Raw genomic sequence first — 18,514 nt, forward strand, 5'->3', positions numbered from 1 at the left:
GATTTGAGAATGAAAATTAAGCCTCAGCCTCTGCTTCAATTTCCCCACCATTTGAGCAATTTTACCTTGAGACTTTTTAGAGACTAAAAGTTGGAGGAAAGAGAAAGATGGCCAAAAGTTAATAAAAATAACTGAGTTATAAAGAACGAAAGCCAATCTACTGTAAAAAATGACCTGTTTTATGGCATCACATTATAATAACTATTCACAGTGGTGAGCAAGTCTGCAGAGAATCCATGGTTATAGTCATTTGTTATTTGTTAGAAGTCCAGGAAGAGGGACTGAGAGTTTAAAAACAAAGAAGAGAAAGAAAAAAGTAGGAGTAGCAAGTGGACTGCTTTCACTTTAAATCACAGTGCAGTTTCTTTTCTAGCCAGTAAGTGACTTGAAAGTACAGAAAGATAAACAACCCAAGCAAGGGCCTTGGATTCTTGCCATATGCTAGGATCTCAATTAAGGGATGAAATTGCAGGACTCTCTTCAGTTGGATCACAAGGGAGGCCTGGTTCTGGGGGCCAGTCAGCAGGCCCTGGGGCTGTTGTGGGCCTGGGCAGAGAAGCTCCAGGGGTCTAACTACCTGCATTAGCATTAATGGTACTTAGTGCACAAATCTCTTCAAATCCATAAGAGAATAGACCCCTGGAAGGAAGAAATGGCTAGAGAGTCTGGTTTAACTTGGATCTCTCCTTTGTTAGAAATACTTGTCTCTTTTTCTTTGTCATTGCTGATGAGTATGTAATGCAGAGCATTACAAATAGAACGAACTTAGAGTCTCTGTAGAGGACTGAGATTTTTAAGTGCTATTCAAACTGCAAGGTGCAGGGAACATTGGAATTACCACATTTTGGGTCCATGAATAGCGATTTGCTCCATTTTAGCACTAATTGCATTGCCTGTGCTGTCATATTTTGCTGTGGCACCATTTCCTCTAAGTATTGCATTATTGACTTAAAAGGTGTCATTTTCCAAATGACAGAGGTAGGGAAGTACATTTTCCTTATTTCATAATTTGCACACAGATTGAAGAAGACTCAACCATTGTCACAGAATTCGGCTATGATGGATCTTGTATTTTAACTGGATTGTGGGTGTAGGGAAATCTACCAGTACATTAATTTTAATGGAAGATTGTGGCATCCTTGGAAAATATTTTGAAAGTTAAGTCATGTTAATTTTCTTCCTTATCTCTTTCCTCCTATTTCTTAAGGCCTGATCATCTTTGACTTCTTAGTATTTAGTGTCACTACCAATAGTGGTGAATTTAAAGTAATTGAGGCTTTGGCAATACTTATATTTTGTGTTGTGCTTTTCATCCATAAACATGTACAGATATTAATCTATTCTCATCCTGAACATAAACTAAATAGTTAATTCTCTTTAACCTTTTTTATTTTTTGTCACCAAATGAGATCAGTGACTTTAAATATGCATATTACATGTACCAATTTTTCCACTAGGTCTTTGACCCTCAGGTCTTTGTGAGTCCAAAGGTGTATGTACACTTCAGTTGATAATTGATACTCTGGGATTCGTTTTGACTTGAGCCACTAATAAAGACATCCAAATTAGATTTAGGTAGTTTTGTTGTTGTTGTTGTTTTGTTTTTGCCTTGAGCCAACTTCCTCTAACTCCATACTGATGAAAAGCGAGCTGGTTTTGTGGTACAAGGAAGGGAAAGTAACATTACATTAAAGGCAGATTATTAAGCTGGGAATGCAGCTTAGTGTTAAAGCACTTGTCTGACACGTACAAGGCTCTGTGCTTAATCCCCAGCAATGCAAAACATAACCAAAATAAAATGAAAGGCCAGGTTTTCCAGTGGTGATATGAATAAGGAAAGATCAAAAGATTACATTATTTGGCCTTTGCCTAGAATAGATATACAGTGGTTACTTTCTTTTTGAAAGGCCTTTGCATAAAATAAGTTCATTTATTAATGTTAATATCCAATTACACTTAACTTTCATTTAAAAAGTCATGATCATTAATTGTGTATTCAAGTCTTTAAAATTAAGGTGGACTAAATACATCTGAGCTAATAGAACTTCTCTAACTTCATATATATGTGTATATATATATATATATATATTATTTTATTTTATTTATTTATTTTTTGGGAGGTCCAGTTGTGGGGCCTGAACTCTGGGCCTGGGCACTGTTGCTCAGCTCTTCAGCTCAAGGCTAGTGCTCTACCACTTGAGCCACAGTGCCACTTCTGGCTTTTTTCTTTTTGATTATGTTTTGCAGAGGAATCGAACCCAGGGCCTCATGCATGCAAGGCAAGTGCTCTACCACTGAGCCACCTTCCCAGCCCCTATATGTATATATATTAAAGAAAGTTATCAACTTCTATTACATTAAAAAATCTATGGAAGAATCAGTGTAGGATGGCAGGGCATGGCCTAAAAGCCCAGAGCACCCTAGGCAGGCAGTGTTAATGCATTATGTTCATATGTTGATAGGAATGGGGCTCCTAAGTACTTACTTTGTATCCAAGTATTCACTCAGTACAGCACTCTCTCTCTCTCTCTCTCTCTCCATGTATTCAGCATTTAAGCATTTACATTGCATGGAAATTATGTGAGTGTTTGTTGCTCTTGTATAGGAAGGAAATAAATCAAGGGCTTTTGTGGGATTTTAAATTCTTCCCAAGGGGAAAGAGCTAATATTAAGGCCTTCACTAGTGGGATTAATTTAGGCTATCTCTCAAAAGTCTATTGGGTATTATATTTATACGTTATAAAATGTGTTTGGATATGTCTTAAATGAATATTTTTCTGTCTGCTGAGTGAATGTAAAGGTAGTAGTTTATGTCTGGGATGGGAGGATAGAAAAAAAGTAGAAGTGATGAGGCGCCACTTTCGGGCTGTATCATGAGAGGGTGCAGGCTTATCACTCTGATACTCAGATCATTTTCTTACTGCCTGAGCACACTCAAAGACAAGTTGTTCTTAGATGCTGAGAATAAGAGGAAACACATCTACGCTTTCCACAACCACTTTTAACATTTTCCCTTTTAAAATTTATACACATAAAACTAGGCTCTTTTTTTTTCTTTTTCTTTCTTTTTTTTTTTTTTTGCACATAGTGCTGATGGCCAATTGCCAAACTCTGTCTCTGACATCCATAGCAGCCTCCCTGGCTGTCTACGAGCAGATCTGTCAGTTCATCACCTCTCTTCCCCACTCCCCCCCACCCCTCCCACTGCCTTCATGGATCACTGAGTGTGCTGGTGCTCATGTGTCAAGGGGAAGGGCACAGCTGCAGAGAGGGTCACCCCTGGAGACCCAAGCTTCCTGCCTCTGTGGTGTAGGCAGTCCTGGTCAGTCTAGCCCTGTGACCTGTTTCCTTTTCCTCTCCTCATGTTTGTTTGGCAGGAAAGCCCATTGGCCCCAGTGCAGAGCACTAAATTTTGGCTGATGGGGAAGGCAGGGAGAGGAAAAGGAGCCATGTTTGAAAAATGTAGTAATTTGTCAACATGTGTTTATCGGAGTGCTGATCACAATGTGGATTTTGAAAGCCAAATGTGTTTCTTGTTGTCTGGTTAATCTTCTTTGTGGTTTTAAGGGTAGGTGGGTAGATATGTTACACATAACCTCATTACTCGTTGGATGAAATGTTGCCTGGGTGGCCTGTCAATCAAAAGGCAAGAGTTTTACCAGTTTGTTTTCATTCATTCACAGGCTTTGATTCAATCTGAACCACTCAGGCCAATATAGCTTTAAACTATAGTAAAAAGGCCTTAGTGTCCTCCTATTAGGATATCCTTGGCTTCACCTTATTTTTTTTTTCTTTACTCTTTTTGCTCCACAAGCTGTGTTGGAAGAAATTGTAAAGTTCATTCTTTACAGAAACCTCAGTTACATGATAGAAAGGTTTATTCAAATGCCTGTCATATTCTTGCAAGTTTTATCACAGCAGGATGCAGTAGCCCCACAAATCGGCAGGAAATCCACCATAAATTTTTCAGTTCCTTGATGATTGAGTGTTTGCACTAAAGCAGGTTTTTTTTTTTGTTTTTTTGGCAATATTTTATAGGTTGGATAAGGGATTTGTTTTGAATGAAAGCCCAGATAAGGTTTGTAAGTTTTTCTCTTTCTTCTTTATTTCCAGTTTTTCCCCCCTTTGGGGTTGGAACTTCTTTCCCCCCTCTGTGCTCTGATGCTTGGTTGAACAGTAGGATATTGAGGTACTTGCTGTGCCTGACAGACATAAAGTTAAATATACAACAATGAGGAAGAATCCAGGGGATGAGCTGTGAAGTCCCACAACAGACTTTAAGATGCTGTAAATATATTCAAATGGCAACTCTCCCATCCACTAGACACAACATCTTATTTCATCTTGAAAACAAGTCTGAAGAATGCCCCAAGAATTTTACATTGAATGTATTGTGGTATGCAAGTATTTCTTTATTATTCCAAAGTACCTGCCCACAACTGTATCATAAATATAAGTAGATTGGGCAATGTTGAACTTGGTTGCATTTCCTTTCCAATGAAGTCTCATTCCTTCCTTCCATTTTGTTGTAATGGTACAATACCCACTTTTCTTCTATAACCTAGAATCTTTGGAAGTGTTTATCAATGGAATTCTATTCATACACCATTTGCCATTAATAGATGCCAGGTGTTTAATTGTTTTCAACAATATGGTCCTTGTTTCTGCTTTATGTAGTTAGAATGCAGCACAGTAGCATCTTACCTGAGAATCGGCTGCCTTCAGAGGAACTTCAGCATCAGACCCCAGAAGTAACAAACTGCCATCTGGCCATGTGATACATAGGGAAGAGTCTCTAGTCCCTCTTAGGCTAGCTGGAATAACCAACCACGATAGCTGTTGACCATAAGAAGGGAGTCCAGTTCCTTGGTAAGCCTTCATGTAAAGGAGTCCCTTAACAGCAAAGGAGTCTCCTCACTACAGGATCAGTGACTCTCCACAACTAAGATACCAGAGTATCTGCAGCATGGAGGAAGAGGCCTTCTATTTTTCAGTGAAGAGAGACAGGGGATAAGGAGATGTTGATTACATATTCACCCCATTCCACCTACCATCTCAGAACTTATATGAGGTATTTTATCTTCCTGGTGTTTATTTTCTTTGTGACTGTGATGGCACCTTTGAACTCTTGGAGCCTTTTCTGCTCTGAAATTCTAGTTTTTGTACCATTTACTTTTCATTTGGTGTTAGTATTAATCACTACTAATCAATGTATTACTAGGGAACTCTGCTTGACTCAAGCCCATGTTAGCCCATGGATAGGTGGTAAGTTTCTTGTAATAAGGCCTCTGTGAGATGTAGTATCTTTTTTGAATAAACAAATAAGACAAGTCTACCAGTTCTAAGTCTAAGAAAGGAAAATAACCTACCTTAATGATCTCTTCCTACTCTTTGGCCTTTTTTCCTCTTCTCACATTGCTTCTTCTCCAAATTTATAGCATAAATATTTTTTTGTAGACCAGAGTTAAAAAATCAAATACCATGATGGGCTAGGAATGTGGCTTAGTGGTAGAGTGCTTGCCTAGCATGCATAAAACCCTGGGTTCGATTCCTCAGTAGCACATAAACATAAAAAGCCTGAACTGGCTCTGTGGCTCAAGTGGTAAGAATGCTGACCTTGAGCAAAACAAGCTCAGGGACAGTGCCCAGGCCCTGAGTTCAAGCCCCAGGAGTGGCCAAAAAACAAAAATTTTTTTATCATGAATCAAGTAGTTGCATTCATGTGTATATGCTGTACATATGTGTGTGTGAATGTTGTATTGGGTTATAAGAGCTGTGTATACGCGTATGTGCACATGGATATTTCTCTGTGTTATGTGGTTTGTGTGTGTATATGTGTGTTCATACATGTGTGCATGTATGTGGTAGTAGTGACTGGGGAAGATGCCATTAAACTACATGAAATTAGATTTTTGCTTAATATTTTTTTAACAAGTGCATTCTGTGAATTGCTGACCTGCCAACACATTTGAGAAGATAGCCTGTTAAACCTTCATCTTCTCTACCTTTCATGTTATATATGCTTTGCTTTCCTTCATCCTTGGCTCTTTCTATAGTTTCTTCTTGGTTTGCTCTCGAACTCTGGCAAACTAATGATAGTCCCTTGATTTACCTAACAAATAAATGGAACTTCCAAGATTTTGTCGAATTAATAATGAAAAATATGGGAAGGAATAATCAGTGTAAAAACAAATGTGGTGGTGATCAGGTAAATTGTACCCCATAAAATGTAGTTTTTGAATAAAAGAATGAGGACTTTCTTAGAAAATTAAATACTTCAAAATTTGAACCATGAAAATTCAACATGTAGAAATATTGGTCTTAGAAGAAAACTTACAATGTGCTCAATTAAAGATAGAACTGATAAATGAATAAAATTATCACAGTTTTAATAAAAATGAGTTGATCCCAGTGAAAATAATTTCAGTGGAAGTGAAAACCATAGAGTAGTTAGCCATAATAGTAGTTCTGTACAATAAGAAATTGATGAAGGAATTTAATCAGCTCAGTTGGGTACACTCCAGAAATTCTTTAATGATAAAAATTCATCAGTATCGGCAAAATTCTGTTTAAAATGCTGCTACTCAACATTTTGGATTCAAAATGTTGAAGCAAGATAGCAAGGTAAAAATAGCTGTGATAAATATGTAATCTACTCAGGTAATTCTAACAGATCAACAAATTACGTGACAGTAGCTTCATATTATGCAGGAGAAGTTGAAGCCCAAAGAGATTGGAAAGTGGGAAACTGCTAGAATTAGGAATCTAAGTTTAATACGTTGTAATAATGAGGATATGAATGCCTCATTTTGTTTTGTTGAAACAAAGTCTAGATTGAATAGGCTGACCTTGAATTTGTGATTCTCCTCCTCTACCTTCCTAGTGTTGGGATTATAGGTGTATGTCACCAGATCTAGCCCATATCAATACTTTTTTATGCTATGGATCCAAAAAGGGTAAAGCATTCTGTATATAAATGTACTTAAACATAAAAAATGTTAGCACTATTAAGTTTTGAATAATTCTGGTGTCATGGTCAGAAGTTTGATAGTTAAGTAATTCATGTAGTGGGTTTTACCTAATTTTTCACCATCCAGAATAACTGTGTGGATGTGCGTTGAACAAGATAGAAACCAGTGGTTTGAAAGCTGGCTTGAAATCACTCTGTCACGTACCAGGCACTGGGAAGTAGCCTGAGATATCCAAGTGGCCTTCTGATTTTTAGATGCATTACTATGTATTTGTCCTGAGGCTAAATGAGACTCAATCTTACCTTGGTTTTAATTAAGATATTTGAAATTTATCATAACATCTTCTATTCTAAAATAGATCTTGACTAGAGCTTTATTGAGAATTGTCCAAGCTCATAACTAAAACAGAAGATAATACAGTTTAGTGGTTTCTTTCCACACTCCCCAGTTGGTCCTACTTCACTATTCCCCACTCAAGATCTCTAAATCATGTTCAGCAAAACTCCTTCTTAGTGATCTCTCACCGTTCTCTATTCCTTCATTCTCTTTGAAGGTCTCTTGGAGTCAGAACCTCAAATCATCTCAAACCTACTATGGACACTAATGAGATATCTATTAATCATCCACCCATACCTTAAGTTCAAAGCCACACAATCCCTGTCCTTCAGTGGTACCCATTGTGGCTATGTACCAACACTGTATGCAAAATGTTTACCTCTTCATCATTTTGACAAGTTGTGTCCTGCTACTTCTTACTCATGAGCTCTTATAAGAGCAGAGACTGTGTTTTCCTTTGATCATAGTAGATGCAGAATAAGTATTTGTAGAATGAGAAGCTGGACAGCTACTGAGAGTAAATTTATGCTACATTGTGAATGACTAATACACTCCTAACCTTCCCACGTTTACTTGTTTCTTGAAATATTTTTTGTTTTGTTTTTTGTTTTGTGGTTTTTGTTTTTTAACTTAGGTGGCCATGAGTTGTGCAACAAAGTAGGGGGTAAGTTCTGGTACTATAAGTTCTAGTACCACATTTTGTGGTACAGGAGTTGCTCTAAAGGTGAACCCTATACATACTAGGGTTCCATATAGGATACGTAGCCCTAGGAAAGGTTACTGCCTTAAATTGCTACTGCTTTCTTAGAATAAAAAGCATTCTATTTCTGTACTCATGGATTTTCTATACTTCCCATGGTTGTTCTTTTTTTCTTTCTCTTTTCTTTTTTCTCTCTGTGGTAGATTAGGACAAAATGAGTGGGCAGCAGTGATTGTTTACATATCCTATATGAGAGTTCCAGTACTATCTGTTATTTATAAGGCAAAAGCTATGGCCCATTGTGCTGCTATCTCTTAATTGTTGGTTTACTTAACTAAGGGTTTTATAACCCTAGTAAAAACTTAAGAGTTTTAGGATGTTTGGTCTGCTGTTCTGTTTGTTTGGAAACGCCTGGCTCTTTTTCTTCACTGCTGGTAAGGTAAATGCTGTAGTCTTTCAGCACATCAGGGGGTGCATAATAACTTATGGTTCAAGTCAGCAACTCTGGGCATTGCTTACATATGTAGAACTTCGAGCAGATTTTAAGCACATTCCACAGAGACAAACTTTACAGGGCTCTGCTGGGTCGGAGTTGGCTAACAGATATGATACCTGGACATGAGCTCCATTTCTTCATGGAATGACTTTTTAAAGTTAAAAAGAAGGTGGAAGGGAAGGATGGAGGGATGAGAGAAGGAGGGAGGATGGAGATGAGAGGGTGGTTGTGAGTGTGGGAGGGGGAGTGAATAAACACATTCTTTTGGCCTTTTCTTGTTTTTCTTCCTAGCTATTCATAAATATAAAAACATGAATTTTTTTTGTAACTAAAGAAATTGGGATAGTAGAGCCATTGGCTGAATACACCAGATCTTCTATTGAGTATTTATCAATGTGTACTAAGTGGCCAAAATGGGAAAATAGCATCAACTTGCACAATTGAGCAGAGACTCCCTCTCAATGGCAGATAATTCACAGGGTTTGAGCACTGGGCTTTAACGTTCACCCCCACTACCTCCCAGCCATTGCTGGTCAAATGGGAGGCATGTTGTTAGTTGTAAGCAATATTAAGTCACTTGCTGCAAATCTGCTCTGGAAAGTAACTGGAGGCACTCTGAAGTAGTGAGTGTGAGCCACCCTGATAACTCCCTGGACTTGAGTCCTCCGTGACCCATACACTTCTTTTCCTACCTCCCACTGATGCTTTAACAACTGCAACTGCAGCTCTGCAGTGAAAGATGACACACTCAAGCTAACCAAGAGGAGAAGCTTCCAGTGTAAAGCATCAGTTTAGTGTTTCACTCTCTGGAGATTGTTCTTCCCACAGTTGTCCCTCAGTATCCAGGGGAGTCAGTTTCAGAACCCCTGCATATAACAAAATCCACCGATGCTCAATCTTCGTGGAAAATGACATGACATTTTTGTAACACCTACAAAATCCTCTCAGATATTTTAAATTCTCTCCAGATGACTTAAGAATACTAACACATTGTAAATACTATACAAATATTGTTTAGGGAACAATGATATGACAACAATCTGTACATATTTAGTACAGATGAAGTTTTTCTGAATTATATTTCTTTCTCTCCTTTTTTTTTTTGTGTATGCCAGTATAGGGCTTGAACTCAGGGCCTTATGCTCCTACTTAACTTTTTCACAACAGGCTGTCATTCTACCACTTGAGACACAGCTCTACTTCTGAATTTTTGCTGATTAGTTGGAGATAATCATCTCATGGACTTTTCTACCCAGTCTGGTCTCAAACCATAAACCTCAGATCTCAGTCTCTGGAGTATCTAGGATTACAGTGTGAGCCTACCAGCACCTGCCTTTTTGATAGTTTCGATTATTATAGATAGTTGAATCCTTGGATATAGAACTCATGGATATGGAGGCCTAGTTGTGTCGTATTCAAAGAATAACATGTTTTAGTTGAACTCTAGCAACCTATGTTTTCTGTTCTATGCCTCAGTGTTTTTTTTTGTCCCATGACTCTCCTGGAGAATTAGAAGATTGAAGAGAGAATATAGTTATCTCCTGAGCACCAAAGTGGTATAATCAGTAAACATTTGACACATGAGTAAAAATAGTAGTAGGAAATCTGCCACTTTCTCAGTGAAACTTGCCAAAGCATATGCAATAGTAATAGTCACAAGTATATAGTATAGCAACAAGTATACTTTATTGAGAATTTCCCATGTGCTAGACATATTGTGTGGATTCTCTCACTGAATTTTTCAAAGTAATCTATGAGGTTGAGGCATTGTTTACAGATGACAATGCTGCGCTTTCCATGAAAAAGTGGAATAATGTGTAAGGCCTTTCAATCCTGTGTTATTACTTCCACACTGAGCATCACATTTTGTGGTGTTCCTTGTCATTTTTTTAATTTTTTAATGCTAACTTAATTCCTTTGAAATATGCTGAACAGTTGGCTAGTGAGGACTTCACCTTCCCCACCTTAGGAGAGGGAGGTATTAATTTTATGTTTGTGTTATCTTTGTTCTATTTTTTACCTTTTGACCTGTGAGGTGTAGGATCACATAGTAATTAAATGGCAGAGCTAGGATTTGAACCCAGACATGTTTGACTTTGAAGATTGTCATTTACATTCCATTGTTGTCTCTGGATCAAATCCATTCAGGCTCAAAAGCTTCCTGCAGTCTCCAGTGGATGAAAGTCAAAGTTGTTTGTATGCCTTTCACTGACTAAAGTTTTTAGCCCTCTTCCCACTCTTTTTTTTTTTTTTTTGTCAATCCTGGAGCTTGAACTCTGAGCCTGGGCCCTGTCTCTGAGCTTCTTTTGCTCAAGATGAGACCTCTACCACTTGAGCCCACAGCACTACTTCCAGCTATTTTGAGTAGTTTACTGGAGATAAGAGTCTCATGGAGTTTCCTGCCTGGTCTGGCTTCAAACCAGGATCCTCAGGTCTCAGTCTCCTGAGTACCTCAGATTACAGGAATGAACCCCTGGCACCTGGCCCTCTCCCCATTCTCTCCTCTCTATTCCTAGTGTGATCAACTGAAGCCCACCTGTTCCTTGTTCTGTGAGCTGACCAAGCATCCATCTTCCCCTGTTCATTTTTTATCTGGACTCAATCTCCTAGTAGCCTCTTCTGCTTTTTAGTTTAGAGGCTGTTTTCTCATGTTTAGGGAACACTTGTTGGGTCTGTTTCCCTTGTGACTATCCTTAAGCTTGACGAAGTTGGAAATACCATTGATGTCTGCATTTCCAGTGCCTGACACACAGTGGGCACTTATCAAATCTTTCTTACCCAATGTATGGAATAAATGAATAGTCTTGAAATCCTAATTTGCCTGGAACCTTGGCCCTTCTATTTCTTCTTTAGTTCCTTCAGTTCTGTTCTTATCTCTCTCCTGGAAGTTTTCACCTATGGTGCCCTCTCTAACTACTTTGGAGCTGAACTAATCTGACCCCCTACTAGATATTAGCCCCCTGGGTGCAGAATGGTGCACATATTTGTTGGATTGAAGTAAATTGATGCCATAACTCAGTCCTAAGAAGGTTTATTTCACAAGGGTCATGAGAATTGAATCAAAGGGCTGCTTCAAAACTTTCTTTTTCTGTTAAATTACAAAACCAAACTTGGTCAAGACCTGTAGCTGGAATGGACCAGCTTAAAATGAGCTCACCATTTGATCCTGCTCTTGGAAAGGAGAGGCTTGCCTTCTAGGCATTCCCCATGTTACCAGCCAGGTTAGGAAGAACATGGAGATGATTGGGTCTCTTTGCAGTGTGTACTTTCTCAACTGTCTTTCTGTTGATGATAGCTCCAGAATTAAGAGTTCAGGTACAGCACTCTTCATTCCCTGGGTTCAGATATCGCACTTAGTGATTGTCTTATCTTAAGCCTGAATTTAGCCTCAGTTTCCTAACTATATGCCTGTGCAGTTTTGTGAGGTATAAATAATATGGCATATGCAAAACGTTTCACATGGTGCCTGGTGCATTTTAATCATGCACTAAATAATAGTTATCATTTTTTTCTTATAATGCTTTATTCTAAATAGTAGTTGATGTTGGCAAAACATTTTCATGTAAGTCATTGGGTAGGCAACCCCTGGGAAGCCCAACATACATGTTCATCTTTTATCAATAGAGATGGCAAATATCTACTGTCATTTTTGATAGTGTGAGGCTCATTCTAAAAGTTCATCTTTTCTTTGGAAGAATCCACATGGCCATAGAGTAGAAGATAGAAGAGCTGGTAGGTTAACCAGCTTTTCTTTTGCTGGCCTGGGATGCCTCCTATGGTCTATTTCCAGTGTTGTTTCAATTAAACTCTCTTCAGCCTCATAGCCCTCAACATATTTCTTGGGAAGCTATTCTTATAATATATTGCCATTAGGATTTTTTTTCTTGATACAAAACCTGAATTTTCCTTTGCTTAATTTAATCCCTCTTCACATACACTTTGGACCTCTTTAAATAATTCTTTTCCCTCCCTGCCACTTGCACCTTTCAGTTACTTGTAGAGAGCTGTCATGGCCCCCTTTGGGCCTAATCCTATCACTGTGATTCATGTTGGGCAAGCTGTACATTCTGTAATAGTCTATGGGCATATTCTTAGAATGCTGTCTGATTGGAATAAAAGCAATCCTCCAGTGGTATGATCCAGACCTTATCATCAATAACAGCTACCGAATGTGAAACAAAGCAAGTGGCTTTTTGAGAAAGCAAAGAAGGTAATGAACAGGAAGACATTGTTTACCTTTTATAGTATTATTCTTATCAATGATAAGAGTGCCTCATACTCTCAAGACCACTGCATGTAGTCTTTATGACCTATAGGGTATGCCTGTAAACGGGCACACTGTTGTATGAACAGCTTCAAATGGCACCTAAACGTAAAGACATTTTATTGCTGACATATTTAGGGTTGTCTATATCTGTGTACCTAATATTTTGGGAGTGTCTATGAAACATTCTAAAGAAAACTGAAAAAGGTTAATTCAAGGGAAATAGGAAAGTTAAACAGTGGCTCCCAACATGATGGTGAATCAGCCACACCGCTTCCTAAGTCTTAAAAACACAACTCTTTGGAAACCGAGGCTCAGACATTCTGATATAAAGTAATATCAAGAATATTGAAATTTGAATTTGATAGTTTATAAGTCTCTCAGAAGATGGATGACATTTTCCAGGGATAATGAGGTTCCAGGACCACTCCTGATAGAGGTCAGGATGCAATGCTTTTCTAAGAAACTTTCGCATTGGATTCAAGTAGTCAGCAGAGTGCTCAACTTACTGCATTGGGTACTTCTTCTGGCAAAGCAGATAGATTATGTTCCCTGGGGAGGAACTTCTGTCTCTCAGGCAGCTCAGCCACACTTTGAGACTTGAAAAGATAGGAAATGGAGGTTTAAAACACCAGGTCACACACTTTAGGTCTCCTAAGAAGTTGGTAGATCGGGTATAAGAGCCCCAATTTCCTTTCTTAGTTGTCCTCATCTCTGTCAACTGAAACGTATTCTGAATTGAATATTTACATTAAATATAAAAGCCATCCTGAGAAGCAAAACAAAAGAAATTTGACTGAAATAAAACTCAAGTAAAAGCTCTTTTCTAAAATAGATCTTTTAAGTCTTTATATTATGTGAGCTCAATGAAGGAATATAGCTAGTATTAAAGTTGATCATCTGTTTGATTCTGATATCCTATTCTGGATCAGCAGACATGTTCCTAAAATATTAAGCTCATTATAATGATCCTGAAGCTCTCCAAGCCCCTACTGACCCAATGATAGGTATAGCCTTCCCTCTCTATCTTTTTCTCGTAGTTGTCTCCAATCTCTATCACACATTTTATTTTGTCCAGATTGCTCCTCTCTTTTATTCTGTGGTAGCTTTAGAGAAGTATATTTTGCTATCATCCTCTTATTGTAGCTTAACAGCAGCTCAGTTTTCTGTACCCCTCTTTCTGGGACACTATCATACCCTACACTACCATACCCTACACATTTAACTCAGTTCTCTTCCACTAGCCACATGGACACACGTAACATTTCCACTCAACACTGCTCTTCCTACCTCTGTTCCTGTCATTCTTCCTTGGATTGTCCCATTTCCTCACACAGGATGGTGGAATTGGAACTTTCCAGCATTATCTTGCTTCTCCAATCCCTTTCATGCACATTGTCCCTGTGGGATGGGAAGGGGTTCTTTGAAATCCCTCAGGGCCCATGAGTGGATTCAGAAACTCTTGTGACAGAGTCACAAGGCCATCAGGTCATTTAACACGCTTAGTTTTGAATGCAGCTGCTGTCCCAACCTGACATATCTCATTTCTCTTTGAGTCTGCACTACCTCCTCTTAAGACACGTGCATTTGGCTTTGGATAGTAGTTGCATATGTTTATTTCAGACTCAATTAGAAAAATATTTTCCAGTTGTTGAAAAGTATACATAAAATGTCACCATCTTCAATCTTTTAAGCGTCCAGTTGAGTAGTGTGATGTACATTCACACTGTTACAGAATATAGGAAGCTGTCACTTCCTATTCCCTTTCTTCCCAATCTCTGGAAATCCCCATTTTACTCCTTGTCTCTGTCAACTTGACTATTGTACATACCTCATATGATTAGAATCGCACATAATAGTTACCATTTTAATATCTAGGATACATCTGAGTTGTATTATCTATAAGAATTTCCAGGCTGAGAATAGTTCAGTATATATATATATATATATATATTATATATACATATATTGTATATATAATATATACATATATATACTACATTTTTATTTTTTCATTTATACAACAATGGACAATCCTTGTAGAGACTCTGTTCCATTCATTTTGATATTTTTCCTAGAGGAACTGGTGAATTATAAGATTACTATAATAAATTTTGAGCTCTCATACCATTAGAGAAACTTGAGATCAATAAATATACCATTTTTATCTTGATATCTTCTTAGCTTCTATCACAGAACTTTCTCTATAGTAAGCATTCAGCAAAGCTTTGAATAAGCAACTAAGTAATTGAATAAACTATTTCCTAATATTGAATGTGAGTTCTGTAGGCTAATATATTTATGTAAGAAATGAAAGGACAGGGAAAGGGTATGTAGAGAAATATACTCAATTTCTAAATATCTGCAAAATGAGAATCCAAGAGTACCATGTTCATTCTTATGTTGTGGTTATTACAATAGTTTTGTGATAGGTGGTTGCAGATTTATACAACGTCAAAGAAAAATACATTAAAGCCTCCACCATCGTTTTTACTCTGTATGTAAAGTGTAAAGAACTATAACCCATTAACTGCTAAAATTCACAATTGTTACCAGAGTCGTGAAAGTGGTTGTAACAATAGTAATTGTAAAATGGAAAGTAATTGCAAACAGGTTTGTGTGCTGTGTAATGATCAGATAACATGAGTAAAAGCAGCAATTATGTGTTCCCAGACCACACTGGAGGTGGAAATCAAGAAAAGCATATGCCAGAACTACATATTATTAAAAAGGCAATGCTTTGTATTTACTTTGCACTTGAAAGTTTGAATGATCTGCCTAACAGAAATCGACAATACCTGTGCTTTGCAACACATTAAAATTGCACATACAGTAAGACAAATTGCTATTTTATAGCCTTTACACAATGTAGTAAATTTGTACTTCTGGTGTAATTCATAACAAATTTGCATAACATTTCCTGGGGGTTTTCATTGTGCTGGTTCATTTCTTTCAAACTCTCTTCTTAGAGGTGGCACTAGTCCATTATATAAGTCCAAGAGTCTACCTATGAAAAGAAAGGAGGGGTATGGAAGAAACTCAAGAACAAAGGTCTGTAATCAAACAAGCTAGAAAAACTCTCACAGAAAACATTGGGTCTCAATTAGGACTCAGAGGAGACAAATCTATTTTTGCAAGAGGGCCACTCTTATATACAACAGACCTATTCAAATTCCTGATATTACTTCTTTTTAAAAATGCCTCTGATAGCTCCCAGCTTCTTAGGATGTAGGAGACAAGAATTTAGGTTATACTCAGTATTCACTCAGGATGTTTTATAGAAGATACCTTGATCGGAATGTAAATCATCAAGGAGAAGGAGCTGGGAAATCAATCATAACCACAAACCAGCCAGCATCTGCTAAGAAGAAACTTAGCTGGTTTTAAGAGATAGTAGGCCATGAAAAAGTGAGAATTTGATAAAAATAAAAATTAAAGATAGCTATTCCAGATGATAGAGGTAGATATGTTGTTATTTTATTACTGTAAGGCAGTGATTTACATGAATGATTTAATTTGGCCCCATAAAAATGTGATTAAAATATGTTAATTTAGGTAGTCTATATGTTTCTATCTTTAAGAAAAAAAATAAGTACCTGCCAGTAATTACATTATTCATAATATATTTTCTTTGCTTCATTGATTTTGTGTCTTGATGAAGACAGCCTGTAGAATCACACAGTGATTCACTGTTACCCATATCTGCTGGTGAAGTGGGCAGGCAGCCTAGAACCCAAATGAGAGGCTTTAATTATTGTCATGTGGCTTTAGACAAGGACCTGATTTCCTTAGGTTGGTTTCTGATGCTTCTTCCAGCCCTCACATTGTTCTTTGCTCTGAACGACACCATACTATATTAATGGCAAGTAAGACAATCACACAGAGTGACTACAGAGTCAAGGCAAGTATTCTGGTTACTATTACATGTAAAAATTATACAAAGAGAAGTGTAAGGTACTTCAAAGTGGCTTACCCACACGTATGCTATTGAACCTTTTGTAGATATGATTCAAGCCAGTACTTTGTCATTTGGTGTCCTTAATAGTGATTTCCAATTTATATGTATTTCTCTAGAGTAGCCAAGCAAATTATATGCTGATTGTTTCATATTAACCTTCTAAATTATAGATCTCATTTAACTCAGATTTCTGACTGTTCCATTTTATATTAGCATATGCATATATACATACAGATACGTACTTATACACATAAGTACTTATATGTACATATGTGTATTTACACATGTGCACACACATATTCCAAATAGAAACCTAACCTATCCTTTCTAACATAGGAATCTTTTCATTCAAAACAATTAAAATCCTAAATATAAGCATCCATTTAAGTGCACTTCCTTTTTTGAGGTAGATCAAATGTAAAGCAGTCAGTTTTGCTACATAGAAGGTAAAATAGTATAAGTCACAACAATGATGGATCTAATGCTTTTAGACTCCATTTGTTTCTCCTTGAATTCTCCCGGATGTGACAGGTTTTCTTTTGAAAAATATAATATCCATGTATTTGGCAATGATGAAAAGTGTAAATTTATACTTCATGTGTTAGGAATCCTGATACTATGTCAGAAAGGCACTCTGCCAGGGACCAGCATGGTAATTTCTAGAAACACCGATCCTTGGGTTCCAAAGTAAAATTCTTCTGCTTTGGGGTTTCTTGTTATAATAAGAGGTATATAGACTGATTTATGCATGAGCCCTGCTGTAAATAATAAAACAATAAAATGAATGTCAGCAAGGGATAAAGTTACTTACAGAAGTTAGACTGAAATTAAGTAACTCTTGAGCTCACTTATGAAAGTGTCTATTGTCTTCAGCCATGTGGTAGCAAATACTGTGTTCAGAAAGTTGTTTTGTCGCATGGATGGAAGTTTTATGAGCACTTTCAGTGGACTCAGTGCTCACCCTTTAACCATGCTGATTTTTGTTTATCCTTGCAACATATTTTGAAAGCTCTGCTCTCCTGTAGAAGCCAATAGGAAGCATGAGCACTTGCACAGCATTTAAATCCCAGATATAAAGCATTTCTAGCACATTATGGATGCGCTATGGGGTTTGAAGTTAATGGGAGTGTCAGGCCAAATGGCAAGAAGTCTATAAGATACTGAACAAGATGCTCCTATGCCATTTACTATGAAATGAAAATAAAGAGTGTAGGAAAGGAAGCACTTTTGCCTTCTGTAAATATATCCAAGGAAAATAACTTTGTCTTAAAAAACAGAAAAGGCTGAAGACTATACAGCTACTTTACTAGTGTGTAGTATTTTACCATCCATATTGCTTTGCTCAAGAAAAAAAAATTGGTAAATAAATTGCAATGTAATCCTTTGCTTTTTTCCATAAAGAATTTGGTCTCCATAATATATGCATAATTTTTATGAATCAGAACCTGAATCATAAATAAAATGTTAATTTGTAGACACATTTAACTGTGGAGCAGATGGAAAAATAGGAATGTGTTAGAAAACTAGGTATTTGCAGAAGCTAATGAAGTTAATTGGTCTCATTTGACTACCTTATTTTCCCAAACCCCCTAAAGACTAGGCTTTTTTATTTCTTTAATTAAAAATGAGTTTGGTATGTTAATATTATAACCTTTCATATTTTCCTGGTTTCCTATATAAATTTCTTATTTATAGAAGCACCCTTAGGAGTCCAGTATTAGTAAGAACATTAGTAAACTGGGAGCAGTAAGAAGGGTGCCATTGCTATACAAAAGCTATTAGCTACATA

The 18,514-nt window shown here is 37.2% G+C and overlaps 1 protein-coding gene across 1 annotated transcript in view; it reads left to right on the forward strand.

Moving 5' to 3' along the window:
- Znf521 (zinc finger protein 521) overlaps positions 1-18,514 on the forward strand; it is a 287,726-nt gene that overhangs the window by 73,274 nt on the left and 195,938 nt on the right. The gene's annotated exons all lie outside the window — the stretch shown is intronic.

This window comes from Dipodomys ordii, unplaced genomic scaffold, assembly GCF_000151885.1.
Source record: "Dipodomys ordii isolate 6190 unplaced genomic scaffold, Dord_2.0 Scaffold25, whole genome shotgun sequence".
In the NCBI taxonomy this organism is placed as follows: Eukaryota; Metazoa; Chordata; class Mammalia; order Rodentia; family Heteromyidae; genus Dipodomys; species Dipodomys ordii.